The sequence below is a fragment of the Cyanistes caeruleus genome, chromosome 15, assembly GCF_971803275.1.
Source record: "Cyanistes caeruleus chromosome 15, bCyaCae1.hap1.1, whole genome shotgun sequence".
Classification (NCBI taxonomy): domain Eukaryota; kingdom Metazoa; phylum Chordata; class Aves; order Passeriformes; family Paridae; genus Cyanistes; species Cyanistes caeruleus.
Window position 1 is genome coordinate 9022112 of NC_141715.1, and position 13934 is coordinate 9036045.

The following is a 13934-nucleotide window of genomic DNA, read 5'->3' on the forward strand; positions in this document are numbered from 1 at the left end:
TTCAACAATTGACTAAGACCTTCCCTTTTTGTACCAGTCTTATTTGTGAGATATGAGTCAGACATTGTTTTTTTATGAAAAATAGAGGAGCAGAGCTGATTCACATCAAAGGTATCATGGTAATGATCTTGGTGACAGGACAAAGCCCCGAGAGCCAGGTCAGATAAACTCCCCTAGCAAGACCTTCCACTGTCCTCCATAAACCAGATAATCTGTGCTCAGATAGAAAAGCTACTGAATAACTCTTTCAAAGAGCAATTTCAACTCAAGGCTCCCTATCTTGGCAGAGATGTTGTCGTGATGCCAAATTATTCATGACAGCCTATTAAGATGTCAAAGCTGGAAGTTCTCTTTAATTTGTTTATGCATTTTAGGAAACTGTTTATGGTTTCCCATCTGTTAAAGAAATACCATTTAATATGTATTAACAGGGCTGTAATTTTCATATGGTCTCTACCGTGCCTTTGATGATAGGGATGAATGAGATACATTGAGGGGATTCTGATCACTGATCAAAGAGATGGAGGGTCCTTGATACCTTTCCCAGGCTTCTTTCTGACAAGTCAATTAAAACACAAGTTCACTAGAGTAGGACCATTCATTTCCAATCACTAAAAGCAAAAAATCTTGGCTGTCTGCCTGGTCCAACCCAATATGGACTGGCAGAGAAAATGTCCACAAGTACCATTCCCTTAAACATACCTTTGAGATCTACTTCATTTTTTGTGCATTTCTTTGAAGGACAACTTAACCAGAGATTTTCAGTTATGATTCTCACTAGCACCTCCACCAAATTTGCATCAACATTAGTATGTAACTGGGATTAGGTAATGGTTTAATTTTCCTTGATTTTCACAGATGAACTCAATGCTGGCAAACAATTCAGATACTCAAATATTGCAAAACAAAGTGGTCTCCTACACTCCTTCTGAAATCCTAACGTGGCCACAGCCTCTGGGCAGTTCCTCCTCGTTAATGTTACCCACAGTTCAATCCATGCTTTGCCAAGCAAACACTGTGGGTCAGGAGTGCTCATGAGAGTATGAAGTCACAATAGCATAAGATAAAATCAAAATCACTGGCCATCAATAATTTCTACCAAGGGCAGCCTTGACATGTGCAGTGCAATGTGAGGGATTCCAGCTATAACACTCCCATTAAACTGAACAAAAAATATATTGATTCATCACATACATCAGAGGCTTTCTGTTGGTCCAGAGGCTCAAAATTCAGCTTTTTTAAGCAATTCAGCAATTTAAGTAATATATTTTATGATTTATATTCCTTATCCCATATTTCCATTCACATGCTCCTGTTTTTCTGCTTCACACACACTCTAGGTTGAGCTGTTGAGTATTTTGGAGTATGAGCATATGTGACATGCTAATGGGGGTGATCTTCATACAACCAAGCTGCTCTTCTTCTTTTCAACAGATTTGATTACTCCTTCTCCAGTATTTAAAACGTCCTTTTCATTGCCAAAAAGATACTGGCTTCAGCATCTCAAGATGCTTTTTCTCACCCGAGTTTGCCTGTTTCACTGGTTCCTCAGCTGGTAGCTGGGGTGGAAGGTCCCAGAGGATCACACTGGCTCATGGGCAGCTGCATCCCCCTCCCTCAGCAGGGAGCCAACCTCACCTTGCAACCTCCAGGGGAAGGAACGTGCACATGTGGATGGGAAGAGGATTATCCTCCCTGAGTGGAGCAAACCTTGAGCTCTTGCTCAGTGCTGAGAGCAGCCAGTGTGTGGGAGTGGTATCTGATCTGCTAATCAGTGCCAATTGTTTCATTTCCAACATCCTGTTATTTTACCTGCGTGGTGATTTACTGATGTTAAAGATTTGGGTTGGCAGGTGGAATCTTCCTTGTTGCTGGTAACTGCCAGAAAAGCAGGTGCCTTGTTTCTGGTTTTAAGAGGCTTTTTGTTTTTCTTTCCATGGATACTCTTCTCCTTTTGAATATGCTTTCCTCTCCTTGTGGCTTTTTTCTTTGCAATTCCTATCTTTTCCTTTTTTTTATCCTAATCTCTGACTTTGGGATGTCTCCATATTTGACTGTCACTGGTATTTAAACAACTTTCTAATTTCTAGGATTTCCTTTTTTCTGTAAATCACCTTTTAAAACCCAGAAATCCCTTGTTTTTTCCCCTTTCATTTTCACTGTTTCATCTATGAGAAGCAACATTCATTCCAGAGAGCATTTAAGACCAATTACAATTTCTGCATGAAAAAAATCCCAACATTTTTCCAAGGCTGGAGGAGGATTTTTGCCAGAGGGAATATTGTTCTCTCTAGTAACAAGGTGACATGGTGCCAGTTCGGTCTAACTTCATGTGGGGCCAGGAAGGATTCATTGAAATGGCTGCAATATTCATTCAGCATTTCTTTCAGAGAGTGTCCTAAATAAACTGAGAGCTGCGTGATGTCCACAGAGCTGTTTCCTTCCTCCCAGGGGTATGGGAGGACTGTGCTTATTCTCACAGGTAGCAACAAAAGAGACCATCTGCTTAACTGTTTTATAATCAGCTTATTTATCTGCATGTGGGCACTGCAGGAGGCTCCAAACCTGCCCCCTGAGGCCGATGGCTGGAGGGAAGCCACGATGGCTGCACGGTTTTTGGGGCAGGGACCAGGCACCTGGTGGGCTCTGTGCAGGTTCAGGGTTCCTCTCAATTCTGTGTTTCTGTGATTCTGTGGTCTGCCCCTGAGTGTGCCCCCCTGAGCAGCCCCTTTGGCTGCTCTCCAGGCTGATGTTGCTTACACATATCTTTATGTGCAGAAGTGCAGCTGGAAGCCAAAAGGGCAACAGGTGTGGGGAAAGAGATCAGCCAGGTGGGCACTGCACAGGGCAGAGATGGGGGCAATGGGTTCTCTTGGCAATTTGCTGCCTTCACAGGTGGAGGGACCCCAGCAGTGACAGCAGTTGCAATAATCAAAGTAAATCACATCTTGCCACTTGCCTACATGACATTTTTCTCCCTGTACATGAGAATAGAAATGAATTTTCTGGTTGTGTTTGAAGGTGATGATTTCAAAGATTTTACAGGAGGATTAGTTACACATTTCAGCTTTCAATGCTGGAAAAGGAAATTATATGGAAAAGAGAACTTCAGTCCCTTTTGTGAGATTTTGAAGAAGGTTGTGGAGAGCATCAGTCAGAGCAGAAATGGACCCCATGTATATCGGATTGGTGATATCCTTAAATGAGCAATTCCACTTTGAAGTGCAAGTGAGAAGATAGAGATTTTTATCTGAATGAAGCAGGAAGATAATTGCACTCAGAAGCTTTAATCAGCATGCTTCGGATTTAAGCAGATGGATACACAGGGCAAATCTGTGAAGGATGAATTATTTATTTTGAGCACACTAAAACTTTGTCTCTTAAAGGTCATCAAACTTTCAACAGAGTTGACAAAGTCTGCTGCATTTGTGAATGAGATTAATTTTCTCATTAGTGAGAGGCAACATTTTCTTTTGAACTTGATATGCCTGGTAGGGGAACAAAAAAAACCCACAGAACAAAATCATTTATGGAAAAGTACAGCTGAAGAGCATCTGTTTGTCTTACAGCAGTGGTTCTGCCCAATTGCTCAAAAAAAATTGAACTGGAAACCTTGGAGCAGAATAATATGTTCTGTCCAGCAGGCACGAATATTTGTTATATCTATCATGCTTAATAGGATTATAAAATTAAAAGCCACCCCAATCAAGCAGCATTTATCAATTAGTGCAATGTCCCTGTAGTGGCTAAGGGATTTTGGTGTCAAAGGCAATAAAAGAGTCATTTACACCTTGTATCAGAAATTAGCAGTGAATAAAGAAGAAATGCCATTGTTCATAATTGACTCCAATGAGACTGCTGGCGTGGGTGAGCCTAAATGCATGCAAAAATAGTTAAAATGATTTATGATAATTTGCATTTAAATCAGACATGGGTCAAAACTGGGCTCCCAGCTTGAATTTATCCATCTGGATCCTGATTAGTGGGGCCAAAATTTTATTTCTGAGGTCATGTTGCATTTCAGACAATATAAGATGGTTGCCTGCAGAGGCCTGGGACCATGGTCATGCTGCCAGTCCTCCCTGTTGGAATTTCCATGGGAATTCCATACAAAAGAACTCGATGTGTGCCCATGTGCCAAAGGGGTTTATAGGCAAAGGCAACTTAGACTATTGCTGGCCACCACAGGGAATCAATGGAAGAACTAAAGAGAGAAACTGCATTATTAATGGAAATAAATGATAAGATGAAGGCTCATGCACGATTAAAATACCATGTTGTGCAGTGAAAGAGGACTCCAGTGGGCACACTGTAATATGGGACCACAGGAACATTGGGCAGTTGAATGGATGTGAATTAATATGTGAATATTAAAACTCATATGGGATAGAAGAAAAGCACCTGAGATCCCAGCAATTACTCAGATGCCATACTGAGTTAATGACACAGACCTGAGTTGATTTTCACTCTTGGAGTGGGGCCAGGATAAAATTAATGTTTATTTTTGTGACTTTAATAAGAGCACAGAGACTTCATTGTGCTCAGCAAACACAAACATTTTAACAAACAATATCTTTTTTTTTGAATTGCATGGACCTCAGCCTTACTACTTTGGAGCACAGCATACACATGTTTCAGTATAAGCTTCTCTCTACTCAGCAAAGTATTTCAAGATGCACAAAAGTCCCTTTTTTAATCAGGGAGTAAAATAAAAAGCCTCAGCAATGAGCCAGCTTGCCTTTCATAAATAACTGCTTTGTAATAGTTTCTTGAATATAACTGCACAAAAAAATGCTGCAGCAATTGCAAAAACCTGTATCCAACCTAAGTGCTGCCATACAGTCAGCTTTGTCTGAAACCTGGCCTCCTAAGAGGAATAGTTCACAGAAGTTCTTGGATTTTGGCTTAAATGAAAAGCCCTTGGGCACTTAATTTGCAACAATATGGTTTAGACGGGGAAAACCTCATCTAAGAACAGCAACAGCCTGAGCAGCCCAGAGCCAGGCCAGGGCAGGCTGGTGTCAGCCCAGCTGGTGTGATGCAGCTCGGGGAGTTGCACAGTCTGATGACTTAAACCAGCCTCAAAATGACAAAGTCAGGAGAGCTGAACCATCATTTCCAATGGAAAACTGGTCTGAAAGCTGGATTCTGAGCACCCTCCAACCTGCAGGGCATTGGGCGAGGATCTCCCTTACCTCTTCCCTGTCCCATGTCTAACCACATTTATTTTCAGCACAAACCTAGCACAGAAATCCTCAAATTCAACTGTGAGATGCTGTGCATCTACCAGACCACAGCAGTAATTAAAAAAGGGGAAGGTCTGCTGCCCTCTATCCCAGCATGGTGGTTTTTGCATGGTGAGGGCTGAGCAAAGTGAGGCTGTGCTCTGTGCAGGGGTTTTCTTTCTCAGGAGAAGATTATAGCCAAACTACCCTGGGAAGAAAAGAACCTTTGAACAACGTACTCAATAAAATTCTAAATTTAACTTTGAACACGCGCACAAATCATTTCTGGATGTTTATTTCATTTCACATCGGGGAAATCACCCTTCCTTTGGTTAGAATTATTACCTTTTAATGGATACCAGAAGATTTGCTCACTGACATAATTTTCCCCAGGATTTTTCTTCCTTTGTGTGTCCACAGTGTTTCCCTGTTTTGCTCTTCCCAGGAACATGCCCTGTGTTCAGTGGGACAACTTGGTAGTTTCTGCAGTTCCTGAAATTTCCAGCCAGGTTGGAGTGTGCAACTTAGGTGGGGACTTTAGACAGGAGATTAGAACTAAAATAGCATGAAAAACAAAGGAGTAAGAGCTAAATGGTTGATATTATTAGCAACTTCTTTGCTATAAGGCACTTTACAGAACAGAGAGTGACTTCATGATTTCTTGGCAGTTTGGAGGTGCCACATTTGGGATGTCTGGTGTTCCTTGCTTAGAAAGAAAAAACAAACTGGTGTGGAAATCAGTGGACTGTGATGACAGACAACTCATGCTTTCTGATTGTGTTTTTTGCAGAAGGAAATGTGTCGTGTTCCTGGTGTGGGCATGGAGATCCCCCACGTTGGAGAGGACTTTCATCCCTGGGTAGGGGCTGGGAGCAGGGTTCAGTAACACAGTCCCTACACCAACAAGGGGCTGAGCTTGGAAGCCACACTGACTTAATTTATTGCATGGAGGAGGGTCTGGAAAGTGGAAAATTACCCAAAACTGAACAAAGAGGCTCGTCTGTAACCATGGGGACACACAGAGGGGCTGAGTACCACCCAGGACGACTCAGTCAGGAGGAAGGACACAGAGAGGAGCTGCTGTAGGAGGGAGAGCTGGCTGTGCTCTCACTGGGGACTCAGCATGGTTACAACATGATGAGCTAGGCAGGGACAGAAACTTCCAGCTGTTCTACAGAGAAGTTATAAGATGTAGAATAAATGTCTTGGACAACCCTGGATGGGTTTGACCCTATGACTACAGTGAGTGCATCAGTAGTGCCATATTTAGGCACCATAAGGTTGCCCAAATTTGTCTCAGTCTCACAAATGAGAGTTGTGGGGAGCAAAAAGCAACCAAGAGAAGCAGAGGCAGATATGGGAAGCCTGATGTAAGAGCCAGGACTTCTTGTCTCCTTTCTTTTAAATGAATGAACTCTCCTAAATCCCATCCTCACCTGTCTCATGGGACATTTAGTCTTTAAAGAATAATCTAATACCTTAACCCTTATCTTGGTGCCCTGGGCAACCCCAACATTGTCACAGGATATCATTGGATTGCTGGAAATATTTGTTACTGGTAAATCAGACTTGGGTTTACCTAAGAGTTAGTAAACTTCACTTACCACCAGTTTATCATCTGTCTGACACAGTATTTTTTTAATGAAGAAATTACTTTTAAATCACTTTTTGGTCAAGGCTGTCATTGCTTAAGAGGGGCAGCTTACAAACATATTGCAGTTACAAACACTTGAAAAGCTGGCAGCAGAAGATTAACACTCTATAGATGAGTAAATGTTTGGGAACCTGCTAAAATAGTAGGAAATGAGGAATCATGAGGACATGCCCCAGTAGAATCCAGAAATTTGTTCATAATCTCCTTTCATCCATTTCAGTAAACCCTCACCATGTCATGAACCCTTCTGCACTTGCACAGAGCCCCACTGTGGAGGGAGAAATTAATTTATATGGAATAGGAACCAATTCCCAGCCCTGCTTTGAAGTCAGCCGCTCTCAGTACAGCCACAGAAGCAGCTTCCATGGCCAACACCCCTGCAAGCCATTAGAGCACTCGGGATCTGGAGATAATCTTCACTGCCCAGACCCACTCCTGGCTTCAGGAAGACTGTGCAAACATCATCTGTTTGATTTTATCTGCTCGTTTTCACTTAAGGGGTGCAAGAAAAGAGGACACCAAAAAAAGCCTTTCAAAACAAGAGCAGCAGCCAAATTTCTATGTAATGTAAATCTGATTTTCTGTAGCTAAACTATAGGAGAAAGATGAATTCTTTGCATGAATGAGCTTTATTTACACAGGCAAATAGTGATAGGACAAGGGGGAACAGTTTTAAACCAAAAGGGGAGATTTAGATTAGATGTTAGGAGGAAATTCTTCCCTCTGAGGGTGGAGAGGCTCTGGCCCAGGTTAGTCAGAGAGGCTGTGGCTGCCCCATCCCTGAAACTGTCCAAGGTTGGATGGGTTTGGGGCATGGTTCTGGGGAAGGTGTTCCTGCAGTGCTGGGTGTAGGGGAGAGGCAGTGCTGTTCCTGCAGCTCCATTTCTACGGGATGCACCCCAAAAGCCAACAAGGAAAACTGAAGGAAGGGAGGACACTGCAGCCTGCCCATATCCAAGGGATCTGTGAAACGTGTGCAGCTCAAGCACAGGAACCCCTGCCAGGACTGTGATGTTTCCTAAATGACCAGGGTTAATTGGCTTAATCCATAATCCACAACACAGCTCCCTTGTCCCATCCACGAGGCACCAGGATCTCCGCACGGCGCCACGGAGCCGGCAGCCCCGGCTGTCAGAGGAGGCGCATTGGCAGAAGGACCACATTTGAAACATATTTCCTGGAAAATGATGATTCCCAAATGGTCTCAAAAGCCTGGAGAAGCTCCCACTCCCACCTCCCATGTTCTGACCGTGGTCTCTGGCTTCAGCATGGGCAGCACGAGCTGCTGAGCTCCAGAAGCTCTTTGCAGGAGCAGGATGAGCCTGGGGGGAAGCAGGCCAAGGGCAGATCCAAGGGGGGACACGGGACAGAGCAGAGGGACCACACAGCAGAGAAGCCAATGTTTGCAGCACAGCTGCTGAGACGCCTCCTCACTGCAAAGGTAACAGGGAGGAATCCACAGCTGACACATCTTTCTGCTGGAGCATTCCATGCCTTTTCTCATGCACTGTGACTAATTGGAATAATTTTTAAAAAAAAACATCAAAAACAGCACAGGTTTTTCCAGAAGATGTTAGACCTAAAACAAAAACAACAACAAAAAAAAAGGCAGTCTACCAGGGGACAATTCACATGATTGACCAGTAAAAAATGGTAAACAGCTGTGCCTTAACATCTGTACTGTGGAGTCAGACTCTGCAAAAGGGAGTAAATGACCAGAATAGAAATTGTCAGTAGCTCCTCTACTCAAGCCTAGGACATGCTTCAGGGAAGGAAGAAGCCCAGAGTCAGACAGGCTCCTGTCCTCCCACAGGAGAGATTGGGATTGATCAAAGTGAAATTTCTACCATTTTGTCCAGAAAGGTTGAGTCCAAATTCAGAGGTTCAAGCTCTCTTTGTTCCACCACCCCTCTGCTGGTACCTCCTGGATGGACCATCCTGGTGGGGACATGGTGTTTTGACCTGCCACCAAAGCCATGTAATGTGCCTGCAATGTTTTTATCTTAAATTACAGAAATGAAAACTGGCATTGGTTTGCTTCTTGCATTTGCCCCTGTAGGCAAGATGGAAAGGAGTCCAACAACAAGCACTTCAAGCAATCCCAGAAGATGTTCCTTACTCATTGGAAGCTTCATTGCTTCAGTTGGATCCTGGTCAATCACAGTTTTTAATTTCTCAGTCTGGAGTAACGAGATTACAGAAGATCCTCTGTTCTCAAACCCTTTTGGTTGTACAGTGGAAGTCTCGACTTGCTTAGCCTGATGACTCCATATCAAAAGACAACCAACTTCTTCATTTACATTGACAGTTATTAAGCTCATCTTATGACAGTTAGGGCAAGACTCCTCAATTTCTAATATTTATTATTTGTTTTGCTACCAGGACAAAAGAGAAGTTCATGGATCACTGGCTCCTGCTGCCTTGATTTATAGACTAAGGCAAACACATATTTGCAGAACACACATGTGACTAAATAAATCCACAGGGCTATCTTGCCCTCAAAAGGCTTCTTAATGCTGCCATGAGTGCCTGGATTTTTAAAAAACCAATTGCAATTCCCCCATGCCGAGGCTGCAGCCTGGGTGAAGCTGTGCACGGTGCAGCAGCATCGCTCCTGCGCTGTCAGGATCCCAGGGATGCAGCGAGCTCCTCGGTCACAGCTCTCAGCTTTGCCAACACCTCTTAAAAGAAGGTATTTTTAAGCATCCAAAAGAGGTGAAGGCATATTTACTCCCCACACACTTCTTTTTCTAATTACAAAACTAATTAATGCCCTGTCTGTTGAAACAATGAAATGAATTTGAAAATTGCACTTTAGGCCTGTTTGAGGTGAGATGAATTAATTAAAACACCAAGTGAATCCAAACAACAGACATACACAGAGTTCAAACCAAAGTGATCTGGAAAAGCCAGTAAATAGCTTCTCATTAGCAGTGGGAAGGTTTTTCCTCAGACTTCTCTAAAACAGTTCTCAAAAATAGATTAATATGTTTAAATAACATACTAACAACATATTCGCCTGGCAGTATTTCTAAAAAGAAGTATGGGTATTTCCAAAATTTCCTATGTACTTTTTTCAGCATTTCCTAGAAGAAACAATTTAAGGGTTTAAGTAAAATAAATAAATTCTTCTTTTTCCTTCCCTTTGCAAATAAAAAAAAAAAAAAAGCCTAATAATTTGAAATATCTGGAAACAATATTTTCAGTAATGTTTTAGATTTTTCAGTTAAAAGAAAAAGTTGCTATATCTTCACTCTGACTTTCTAGAGAATGTACTTTGATGTAATAGTTTTTAAAAGTGGCTAAAGAACAGGCTACTGAGTTTGCCTCAAATCTCAGGTTGCATAAATCAGAGAAGACCCATAAAAGGCACTTGGTGATTTACACAAGCTGTGGATCTGTCCCATTTTTGCTATAAATATGTGCACCAGAATGTCACATACACTTCCACATGCTAATGGCAGTGTCATATTAATGCTGTGAAATCACACTTGTGAGACACAGATTTAAATGTTATTTGGTTAGAAGGATTTTGTAGCAGAGCACATATATTTTGAAGCCCTTTTTTTCGGCTGAAGGATAAGGAAAATGGACAGCCCTTTACACTTTCATTTGTGACTCCTCTGTCAATGGTGATTGGCTGTGGCTTATCACAAAATACAGCTGGCAACTTCCCAAACCCCACTGAAACCAACAGAGAAAATCACCATCAGCATTCTGGGACTAGAATGAGTTTTGGTAATGAATATTTTAAGCTCCTTTTGCAGCTCTCATTCCCAGGGCAGAAATGGATTTAAAAGACAAGCTGGGGATCCTGATGGGCTCTAACTTGAGCTGTCGTACTCAGCAAAACCATCTAATTACAGGAGTTCTGAAGTCCTGCAAAACCTGCTGTTTCTGTGGGTTGAGCTTTGGAGTTAAGACAAGTCTCTCCTTTAGATCATCTCTCACTTTGCTTTTTGTCTGAAGTGCTTTTTGTTGTTCTACATTTTGATGTATTTAATTAATTAATCCACTTAAGTGCTGTCAGCTTCATGTCAGGTGGAACTCTGTTGTTGGGAGAAGTGGCTGTTGCTCTGTCCATGAGCAGTGGACGAGGCTGCCTGGGTATCTGAATATTGACTGTTTTTCATTATTCCCCTGATCCATTGAGAGGTAGGAGAGCCTTGTGCAGATCTTGGAGATGGCCTCTCCCCTCCCACAGCATTGCTGGTTGCCTTGGTAAACCTGCACTGTCCCCAGAGGGGAGACTGTATCTGATATCTCACAGGCTTTGGCTTCAGTCTCCAATTTTACCAACTGTCATTTGACATCATTGTAATTAAGTTCCTTCCTTTTTTTTCCCCACTTTGTGGGCTTGAAATTAGGCACCTAAATTGATATATGGGCTTTTAATGGCCTGATTTTCAGAGATCTAAGTACTGCAATCTCCATTACTTTTCACTTTAGCACCTTAAAAATCAGTGGCCAAAGCTCCTTATTCAGTGTTTCTCTTATTTAAGAGTGAAAGCAATTGAGAAGAGAAATATCTGTCTACTTGCATAACAAAAACCAGTTAACTGGTAACTTCAACATATCTGCGCTGATCCTCTCATTTTGCACCCATAGCCCACATTTACCACATTTACATGGATTTTTTCCATGCCTAATGCTCTGCACAGCTCCCAGGCCCAGAGGCTGCTTGCTGCAGGTAGGAAAGAGCTCTCAGGCTCATGAACCTGCATGCCCCAGTCCCCCTGATAACCCAGAGCTGCTGCTCTGGCACAGCATGTCACCGCGAAATAGCGATGGAAGGAATGGCAGTGGGCGAGGTGTTTATGTCTTCTGAGCCTCAAACAAGACCATAAAAAGAAAATTAACTCGAAATAGAGCTTGAGATGCTCCTCCTGCAGAGATGGGAGGTGTTCCTCCCTGCAATGTGGGAATCATCCAAATGTGAGGAGGAGACCCAAATCTTTAAGGTTGGAACTAATCTCATGTTTCAGCTCTGTAATCTAGGACCGTTAAATATTTATGCTGTTGGAAAAAACACAAAGAAAATTAATACCTGTTCAAATGAAAAGGATCAAGATAAGATGGAGGCTAAAAGCAAAAGAGAACAAAATGATCAAGCTGGATTTTCTTTCTCTTTTTATTCTCAGCTCTCCTTCTGCTAATGTGTTATTTCACCCTCAATACCTCCGACAATACCAGCTGCTTTGATCCCTAAGGTTTGTTTGCTCCTGAAGTCAGCAAGTTTGCCATGGCTTAAATAAACTCAGAAAGGTTCAAAGCCCAACAGGAGAAAGAAAATAAACTTTTAAAAGACATGAATTCAGGAAGGCATGTGTTCCTTAATGACTTTCCTGGAGGCATTATCTCCTCTTCCCCCACACTCCTCCTCCTCATCTACCTTCCTTCTGGCTTAAATTAGACCATAGGATCTTCTGGAAGTGAACACATCCTTCCTGTGCAATGGGCCATGATCTCCACTGAAGCCCCTGGTAATACTGGGACTCGTTTTCCATCTGTTGTCAAGGGTACATTTTTGGTACCTTGAGAAGAAAGCAAAAAAGACCAGTTTACACATGATGTATTAATTCCCATCTCCACACTGCTCATTTCTTGTCTCCAGACACTCCTTTCAAAACACAACAGGAATTTTCCATGCATGCCAGTGTAGTGGAGAGACTGTGGACAATCAGAACAAGCCCAAACAAGTCATGGAAATGCAGGAACTGCTTCTATTCACAGTGTAATTGATTACCTGTTGCGTTCTGCTGGTGGCAGGACCAGGTCTGTCACAGCCTGAAGGGACCGAGGAGGTGCTGTGTGAGGAGCATATCACACACGTTACAGAGTGTCCTGAAGCTGCAGATGTAAAAAACAGCTGAGTGTAGGTGTGGGGAAGGAGGAACAAATTCACTAGAGATTAATTGGTTTTCTTTGAACATAACAAGGGTTTTTGTCTGTGACAGCAGTGAGATTAAGGCCATGTTTTACCTTGAGTTATGGCCCCTCTTCACCCTCTCTTTGGACAGTGATGCAAATACTGCACTTCCATATATTGCAGACTTCTGCCCTTCTCCAGGCTTCCTCAGAAGCTGAATGCTAAAGGCATAACCAGACAGCTTTGCCAGGCTCCCAGAACTTCATATGCCTCAAGTGAGGCCACACAGTCTTGAAACACAAATTCTCCAACACTGCCAAACTTTGTCATCCTGCAAAATGCCCAGGGAGGGCTAATGCTGTGAGAAAGTTGGGACTGTAACTTTCCCACTAAATGGAAGAAGAAAAAGGAGTTGAACATTATGTTTGCTGCCAGTACTCAAGCCTGGTTTAAGATGCTCTCCACTTTATCTCCTACCCTGCACTCAGTAGCAGAGGGACGGGCCAGGCTGGACTGGTGGCACCACAATCCATGCACAGTGCCAGCAGTCTGACAGTGAGATGCCAACGTGCCTCCATCTCCCCAGGCCCCTCACCAGCCTCTGCACAGCAGGTTCCACCCTCTTCTTCCAGGATCTAGGAAATCTGGTAAAGATTAAAATAAATTCTACTCATTTTCTTACTAGCAAATCCAGGAAAATTCTTTATTTTGTTTCCTGGCAGAACATGGTTTGTTAAATATAATTGTTTGCATTTCAAGTAAACTGGTTTTATGGAGGGAGGTTGTTCATACTCCTGAAGGATGATGGCATCTTCCCTTCTCCTTGTTACTCGAGGAGAACAAGGAGTCTCTCTTTCACCTTATCTGGCATCCAGCATTTTGCCATGCAGCCCACACACATTGCTGGCTACTGCTGATTCATTTCACATATAACTTCTGCACATCCAGTTTGCATAAAGGAAAAACACTGATGCACAAAGCTTTGGCAGGCAGAGAATGGAGAGGCACTAGGAGACACAAACCTTTTCAAAACCTACAGAAAATTTGGTGTATTTATATTATATCCCTGCTGCACCCACTAAGGGAACAGTCACAAGTCAATCTGAAATCATTACAATCAAGTCCCCATGTGCAAATTGTCAGGGGGTTGGAACTAGATCATCTTTAATGTCCTTTCCAACCCAAA